The sequence below is a fragment of the Terrapene carolina genome, unplaced genomic scaffold, assembly GCF_002925995.2.
Source record: "Terrapene carolina triunguis isolate 2854851 unplaced genomic scaffold, T_m_triunguis-2.0 Scaffold88, whole genome shotgun sequence".
Taxonomy (NCBI): domain Eukaryota; kingdom Metazoa; phylum Chordata; order Testudines; family Emydidae; genus Terrapene; species Terrapene triunguis.
Genome location: NW_020664439.1, coordinates 28,809,241 through 28,818,551, shown reverse-complemented (window position 1 = coordinate 28,818,551; position 9,311 = coordinate 28,809,241).

Here is a 9,311-nt window from a genome sequence, read left to right as displayed (position 1 = left end):
TCTCCCCAGCGGCCGGAGCGCCGCACCGCCCCCCTCCAGGTGCCGCCCCAAGCACAAGCTTGGTGGGCTGGTGCCTGGAGCCGGCCCTGGCTGTGAAATAGTTCTGAGGCTCTTCCTCCTGTTCTGCGTTTGCTTCACTGGCAACTGCATCAGTTTATAGTGGTGAGCTCCCCAAATCTATCATGCACCTCCCTGCTTGTTCTACCGGGGGGATATTCATTTGGAAACTCATGGAGTTTCCAGTACCCTTTACTTTTTTCCCTTGCTGAACATATGATTTGGCTTTATTTACACTTTTCATGGTGAAAAATATACTAGACTTTTAAAATTCTTTCTATCTTACTCTAAAATGGTGTTAAAAGAAAACTTAATGAAGAAAGATTAACATGCATTTTATAAGATTTTCAACAACGTTACCTGTAACTATAGTTTTGAAAAAAACAGTGAAAAAAGATTCATTTAAAAGTGAGAAAGGAATATAAAGTGCTATGAATGTGCTACATGACTGAGATAAGATTGCTGTAGAAGCTTTACACTTTGAATTTCCTGACTTTCTAATTTTTAACTTTGTGATGTTAAGGTTGCATTCTCTCTTAAGAGAGAGAAGCTTAATATATTTTCCAACCAAAAGGCTAGAGAACAATAAGTTTAATTAAGTTTTGTATAAATGTTTCAGTGTGTATATAACCTGCATATTATGTTCTTGTGTTCATGGATAAGACGAACATAGTCTGATTTCCCAAGATGATGAAGGTAAGCAAAATTTTAGATTTCAGAATCAGGAAGGGGGCCTCTAATCCATTCTTGCTCCAGTGTTCTAAAGGGCCTTGCTACACCCTTGTTCTGAGCACACCTTTACGTGCCTGCTTTACCCACCCACTTCCAGATGTCACCTCTACTGCTGTAGTCCCAGTATATTAAAGATGAAGGTGGCTGCAATCCACTCAATTTCATGCAAATTAGGTGCAGCCCCTGGGCTTGTGGTAAATTGTCAATTGCTCCCTCAGTTGGGTAAAATTTGTACATGAGAGTCAGAGGGGTGAACCTGACTGGTGCAGAATATAGAAAACTTTTAAAGGACTTTACTGAACAGAGTTACAGCAAGACAACTGGACAAAAAACAAGGATTATTAGCAAGACCTGCAAATTGCTACAAAGTTAGATTAAAATACTGTATGTCTATGCAGTGTTACTATGGTGATTTCCCTAAAGACAAAATACCAGTGTTTATAACAGCCATAGTTATAAACGAAATTCACAAGTGAAATATAAATCTGCCTATTAAATTATCAAACAGTAGGGTTGTGAATAATAATCTAAATGCAATTTATATATAAGGTGCGTCATCAGAATTCATCCCACTAAGCATGAGGATCAAATATATTCCATCAGCTACATGTTCACCCCTTGAAAACATGCAACCTGATGGACAAAATCTTCATTACTTCTGGTTATATTTATAACTAAAATGACTGGAAGCACCACTTCATTTACTTATACTGACATAACAAAAAAACGTATCAAACACTGCACTAAATCACATGCAAGTTGTTTGCATGTAAGACATCTGATAACCACAGGAGACTATTAAGCTGTAAAGAAATATACAAGCTTTAAATATACTTTTCCTCTCTTCTTTTAGATGTGATGAATTTAGCAGTTAACAGTTTAGAGTACAATGGTACTAGAATTTATCTAAATGTACACATTTTGCCAGTTAATGCTTTGTAGTTAATCATCCCTTCATGTGTAAGTCGTTCATTACAGCTGGAACTGCAGTGACTGCTAGAGTTAAGGTTGCAGTGGTTTCTGTTTGAAGTTGTTCATAGCTTTTTAAAACTTTTACTTTTTGAGCTGTAATCTTCCATGCTGACTTTCTGCCCAAAGGTAAACATGTCTGAACAGTGAAAAGAACTTAGGGGCCTGACATTCATTTCTCAACACAGGTGAACATCTCATAATTGTGGAGCTTAACTTTACTCAGTGGCACTGATCCCTGGCTGGGCTCTGACTGGTTGTTCTATTGGCCCACTCCTTAAACCTTAAAACAGGTTTTGTTGTATTTCAAATAATTAATAACTAAATAGAAACTAAGGGTCCAATTCTCTAGTACAGCCAAGAGCCTCCTGGCCTGGTTTGGAGATGCCAGCTTTGTGCCCCCCTGACTCTGGTGACCAACTGGAAGGCTGGTTTTGTCCCCAGCATAATGCACCAGGCCATGTTCCCTTTTCCCCACCCATGCCCCCTACACCTTCAGCCAGAGGGTGGTGGCATAGAGCAGGGGAGTTCTCCAGTAGCTACAGGTTTAGGGCTTTGTGCCCATCATGAGGCACAGGGTAGCTTCTGAATGCCAGATACCTGAGACCTAAGAGTTGCTTTCTTGGCTATTTAGGAGGAAACAAAATCATTAGACTTAAGCAATACAGAGGGTTTCTCATTTCCTAAGGGACTTTTTTATCATAAAAAAATTGAAGCATCCAAAAAAGGAGGGTTAAGTGTCACAGTGTACAGTATACACAGTGTAGGACTAGCTAAAAGCACAACAAATCATTTGCTTCTACTATGGCACTGGGATGAGATTTTATTTTTACTGACATGTTCTGCACATTAATCATATCAAGGACATGATCCAAGAGTTCAAAGAAGCAGGAAAAATGGAAGCCCTCTCTGTCATGTCAAGGTAAGCACTAGACAAATAGCCAAGGAGATTTAGTTATTTATTGTTCATCTAAATGTCAGTGACTCTGGGATTGTAGGATAGTTGTTGAGCATTTACAGCAGCTTATTTAGTAAAAGGGCAACCATTAACACAGAGAGGCGAGCGTTCAGGGGTTGTAACTTCATTATTATTGCCACAGCACTCACACAAGTGCAGGATAATATGACGTTCTTAGTAAAACAAAAGCATTACAGTGCAAGAAATTGCTTTTGACACAAAAGGTTACTGTGACCATCCTTGCCCATGGGCATCAGAATGAGGAGAAGTGTAAGGGACCTCTTCCCACCAAACGCAATAGACTCATACATGCAAGAGGCAGCCAGAATATTGCTATGGCGAGTGCTATGAGTAACCTGCTGTGAGGTTCTCTTCAACCTGAAGGTGAAGGACAAGGACAAGACTCCACCTACTCTTGCACAACTGCTGGCAGCCAGCAACAGGCATGAGTATTGTGCACATGGTCACAGACAGCGAGTTATATGGGCCCGTGCTCCACCAATATTTAGGAACGTGAGCCCGGCTCCACCAATGTTTGGGCTTACTGCGCTTTGGGGGCCCCTCGCTTCAGGGGGACACGGGGTCCAGGGCGGTCTGGGAGGTTACTGGGGGCCTGGCGCCAGCAGCAGTGAGCAACCCAGACACAGCCCGCCCCTGCTCCAACCCCTCCTCACCCCTTCCCCCAAACCCCCGCCCGCCTCTTTCCAGCTTCCGCCCCCTCCCCCGAGTGATGCCGGGAGCCGGCAGGGCGGGCTGGGGCCGGGTCGCTCGCTGCTGCCAGTGCCAGGCCCCCCCGTGTCCCTCTGAAGTGCAGGGCCCCCCAAAGCGCGGGGCCCAGCACAGTTGCCCTGGTTCATCCTAAGGATGGGACGGCTCTGCTTGGACCTGTTCTGGGCACCACCAAAAATTATATAAACCTGGCGCCCATGGACAGGGTACCTTTCCAAAGAAAGCATAGGTGTCAATTGCCAATACCCAGCACTTTTCCCTGCCCGTACCTCCCATTCGACCTGTGTTTATCTGTGCAGGCAGCTGTCTCAGACCACAGTTGCTTAAGCAGGATATCTGTGCTCCTTTACCAAATCTGCCTTCTCCCTCCAAAAGCTACAGTTTAGTTATATTTTCCTAACAAGAAGAATCTCCAAGATTAGAAGAATGGTTAGGTGGAGTAAAACAGTCTCCAAGGGCACTAACGAGCCTTCCAAGAGAAACAGTGAATAAATAAGTGCAGTCCTTGTTTGATAATGAACTGCTATCTCTTTCCTAAATAAACTATACTGTCCTAAATTCTGCCTACAGACTTTGCATACATAATATACCAAAGATTATATTTCCATTTAGTTGTTGCATTTATTTCCATTTAATTTGCTAGTGCATAGGATCAAGTTTTTATTGTGCGGTCAGACTATCCTGCAGATGATGTAGCAGGAGCAACATATCACTGGCCCCATGGAAACCTGGATTTGAGACCAACTGCAAGCCACACATCTTCAAAGAGCAAAGGAAAGCAGGCAAACTGCTAAAGAATATTGGAATTAGACATTCATGCCATGTAGATGAGTTACATAAGTCACATGATTCACAGGTAACAGGAGCTGTGGGGCTTTTTCAATCCATTCTTTAGGAAACATTAGAGCCCAGTTAACAGCAATGGCATTGACTTTGGATTCCAAGTAAACAGTTTCCTCAGTTTTCCTGGCGAAGGCCTGATGTGATAACACCAAACTGTGGGCCAAATTCAACCCTAGCATAAGCACATGTAACTTCCTTACTTAAGTGACAAAGTTATTCACTATTTACACCATGGCTGAATCTGTTGTGTTTAAGGGGATTGTACCAGAGAAAAGAAAAGGGTGGCGGAGGACAATGATAAAACTTGGAACTTGCTGGACTTTCTACTAGTGGGGAAGCAAGGGAGCCCCTTCTCAAGAGAGGCTGGCTTGTAACGTTTAGCACCCTTTATAGAAAAAATGAAGTACATAAAATACCTGCTTGAAATCTTCAGTAATGTGTCTCAATGAAAATGCTACTGAAATTGTCCAGCTACATCAGATTGCAACTGCTTAAATTCTCATTTATACCACTCCACAAACAACATGTAGATTTCTGAAATTTAAATGAGCTCTTGTAGATGTCATGTTCAAACTATACAGATTGTATTTCATTGCTTTTTCCTGAGAGATAACTCAGTCATTCAGCATGCTGAATCCTACCACAAGCAGCTCAGTCACAGCCATTTGATTCAAGCACTCACAAACGAACTCCACTGGTAGTAAATCCTTAGATCTCCATGCACCAGAGAAAGGAGCAGGGCTGGTGCTGTGCTCTGGGAAGTTAAAAATGCCAGTGTATGATTTCTGACCTTGTGGCATTAATCTGTTTTGTTGCATTATGATCATGGTCAGTGTTGAATAGTGTTCTGCAGTTAGCAGACTTCTGTTACTTTTCCATGATATCAGGTCCACAAGATTATTATGTAAACCATCAGATTGAGAGCATTTCCAGAAAACCATGGCTAAAAATGAGTTAAGTGCAGTGAATTCTAAACATTATCAGTTACAGTTTCTGTGTTTAGAGTAGCTTACTTCAAAATCACTACAGCTCTAAATGGTTGAAGTGCTGTGTTATCTTTGCAAACCGAAGGAAGGTTTGAACTTTAATTATGTTCTTTTTTAAATAAATACTGAGTCATAATGAAGCCCTTTTTAGAGAGACTTGTAAACACACACACACCCATAACCTTCAGGCTCATAAACACCTTTTGGTGTCTTTCCCTTTTATGTTTACAGACATCAATGTAGAAAGCTGTAGAGAACACAAGGTTGCTTCATCATGAGTAATATGAGCTCAATACCTTTTACACACACAAAAATGCAAAAAGAAACATGAAAGCTCTGCACAAACACAAATTTCCACCATCTCCCAAACCTCCAAGCGTTTATTACTGGTTGTATATTAAAGCAGCAGGCATTTGCCAATCAATCATTCACTTTAGCTTTCACAGATATTTTTGGATAATTTAAACCTGTTTGCAGTGCTTAATTTGTAGTGAAAGAGGTGCTGGGGCTCAAGCAATTTTTTTACTTTCATAACTGATGCACCAAGCCCAGAGGTGCCAGGGCTATGAACTGTCAAGGCTAGAGATGCCAGAGCTCAGCCCTAGGAAGCCCTGGCATAAATTAAGCATTGCCTGTTTGGGATAACAAGCATAGGGTCTGATTTAGTATTCCTAAGGCACCCAAAAGTCCTGCTGAAGTCACTACAATTTGTAATCCTGTGTCCAAGTGTAACCCAGGCAGAATTCCCCCTAAAGGTGGGTGATGATACTTCCAAGGCTTCTGCTCTCAACTTTGGCCTGGTCTACACTAGGCGTTTATGTCGACTTTAGCGCCGTTACATCGACTTAACCCTGCACCCGTCCACACCACGAGGCCATTTAGTTCGACATAGAGCTCTCTTTAAATCGATTTCTGTAATCCTCCCCAACGAGGGGAGTAGCGCTAAATTCGACATGGCCATGTCGAATTAGGCTAGGTGTGGATGGAAATCGACGCTAATAGCTCCGGGAGCTATCCCACAGTGCAACACTCTGTTGACGCTCTGGACAGCAGTCCGAGCTCGGATGCTCTGACCAGCCACACCCCGGGAAAATTTGAATTCCTTTTCCTGTCTGGGCAGTTTGAATCTCATTTCCTGCGTGGCGAGCTCAGCAGCAGTGGCAACGATGCAGAGCTCTCCAGCAGAGATGGCCGTGCAATCCCAGACTAGAAAGAGGGCCCCAGCATGGACTGATCGGGAAGTCTTGGATCTCATCGCTGTGTGGGGAGATGAGTCCGTGCTTGCCGAGCTGCGCTCCAAAAGACGGAATGCAAAGATCTTCTACGAGAAGATCTCTAAAGCCATGGCAGAGAGAGGATACAGCCGGGATGCAACGCAGTGCCGCGTGAAAATCAAGGAGCTGAGACAAGGCTACCAGAAGACCAAAGAGGCAAACGGACGCTCCGGATCCCAGCCCCACACATCCCGTTTCTACGAGGCACTGCATTCCATCCTTGGTGCGGCCGCCACCACTACCCCACCAGTGACCGTGGACTCTGAGGATGGGATATTGTCCGCGGCCGGTTCCTCCGACATGTTAGCTGACGGGGAAGATGAGGAAGGAGATGAAGAGGACGATGCAGTCGACAGCGCTTACCATGCTGATTTCCCCAACAGCCAGGAGCTCTTCATCACCCTCACAGAGATCCCCTACCAACCGTCCCCCGCCGTTACCCCAGACACAGATTCAGGGGAAGGATCAAGCAGTAAGTGTTTTAAATATCTTAACATTTATTTATAACAGAACTTGCATATTTTAAATATTAACAATAGCTAAAGTGCTTTCAAGTATGTAAACTTTTATTTATAACAGAACAGGAAGATTTGAAATATTAACAATGGGTAAAGTGCTTCTAAACATGTAAACAGGAAAGTGCAACAAAACGGGAATCTGAACAAAGGGTATCATGATTATTGTGTCTTTGGCCACTTCAATGTATAGTCCGAACCATTTTAAGAAAATTCAACAATGTCCGCTTCATGATTACACTGCCCAAGACGCTCCACTCTTTTGTCCCTCCAAGGGCACCTAACCCAAAAACTGGTCGATGTGTCCGGGGATAGAGGCGAGATCCCCCGGGGAGAACTCCTCATAGGCCTCCTGCAGGTGTCTTTCCAGCCTAATTATCAGGTTCTTTGGCAGGGAGAGCTTATTAGGCCCCCCGTGGTAAGAAACGTTTCCCTGCCACAACGCCAGCAGGTATTCGGGGATCATGGCCTTGCACAGCATAGCAGCAAATGGCCCCCGTTTCTGCAGGCTGTCCCGAAGCATCCTCTCCTTCTGGCTCTCCGAGACCCTCAGGAGGGTGATGTCTGGCATGACGCCCTGCTTTGAATTAGGTAGGGGAAAGTTAGTATTGGGACTGCTTGCCCGTTCCTTTACAGAACTGCAACCGCCGGTTTACAGCCACGCGGTTTACAGCCGCGAGGGGCTGGGACAGGGGCAGAGTTCATGCTTGCAGGATTGCTGCCAGCAGAGACTCGCATTGCTTTCTATGTGAAAGGAGGCCAGTGCCACTCTTAAAGTTTTAAGCAGCCACAAGTCTACGGCTTACCATGTTTGCCAGCTAGACAAAGTCCGGTGTCCTGCCCCGCTCCTCAGCTCGCCACAGCAAGACCGCAGGCACTGTAGGCGAGGGCCGAAAATTCGACCTTGTCCTCAGTGCGCGTGTGATAGGTGCTCTGCATGGTCTTGTTCACAGAGAAAGACTATGTTCTCTGTTCACAGATACATTGATCTGTCTCAGGAATTCACTCCCTTTTTCCAATTCCCAAGCCACATCTGCCCAGAGGCTAGCGCACATTAGGAGGAGGAAGAAGAGGACACGGGAAGACATGTTTGCTGAACTAATGGGATGCTCCCGAGCACAGGCAGCCCAGCAGACACAGTGGAGGGAGAACTTGTCCCAAATGCACCGGGCAAACATGGAACGGGAGGAGAGGTGGCGACAGGAGGACCAGCAGGCGACTCAAACGCTGCTTGGACTAATGAGGGAGCAAACGGACACGCTCCGCCGCCTTGTGGATGTTCTGCAGGACCGGAGGCAGGAGGAGAGAGCCCCGCTGCAGTCTCTCTCTAACCGCCCTGCCCCGCCACCAAGTCCCATACCCCCCTCACCCAAAGTCCAAACACGGAGGGGCGGCAGGGGCCGTGAAAACTTTCACTCCACCCCAGCGGACAGCTATAGCACTAGAAGGCTCTCATTCCCCAAAATCTGAAAAGTCCTTTCCTACCCGCCTCACACAAGACACCGTCCAAGTTTCACCCCCCCCGTTCCATGTGTGGTTGTTAATAAAAAATACGTTTCTGTTCATTACTGTTTCCATCCTCTTCTTTTGGAGGAGAGTCTGTCTGAAGGGGGGGGAAGGGGCTTGGTAATTAGACAGGACAGTCACCTTTAGCAGGGGGCAGGCCCAGCTGCAGGGCACATACACAGTGCAGTGACTAGTTACCCTGGTCAGTCTGGGAGGTGGTTTTCATGTTCTGTGGGGGGGGGGGGGGGGGGGGGTGGTGTGTTGCTGTGGGGGGGGGGCGGGCAGTTTAGAAGCATCATTAGCATCACAACACTAAACCCAGGTTTAAAACATTCCCGCGAAAACAGTAATGAAGACAACGGTGTTCATTAGCAAAACAGAACAGATTTTATTTTTTGGGAAGGGGGTGACGGGGGTAACTGGGTAAAGAAACGGGGGCAAGTTCAGCCTCTGTGTCCACAAACTTAAAAGTCACTGGGTACCCTGCTCAGTCTTGAAACTGGCTTTCAAAGCCTCCCGGATGCACAGCGCGTCCTGCTGGGATCTTCTAATCGCCCGGCTGTCTGGCTGGGCGTAATCAGCAGCCAGGCTATTTGCCTCAACCTCCCACCCCGCCATAAAGGTCTCCCCCTTGCTCTCACAGAGATTGTGGAGCACGCAGCAAGCTGCTATAACGATGGGGATATTGGTTTCGCTGAGATCACAGCGAGTCAGTAAGCTTCTCCATCTCCCCTTGAGACGG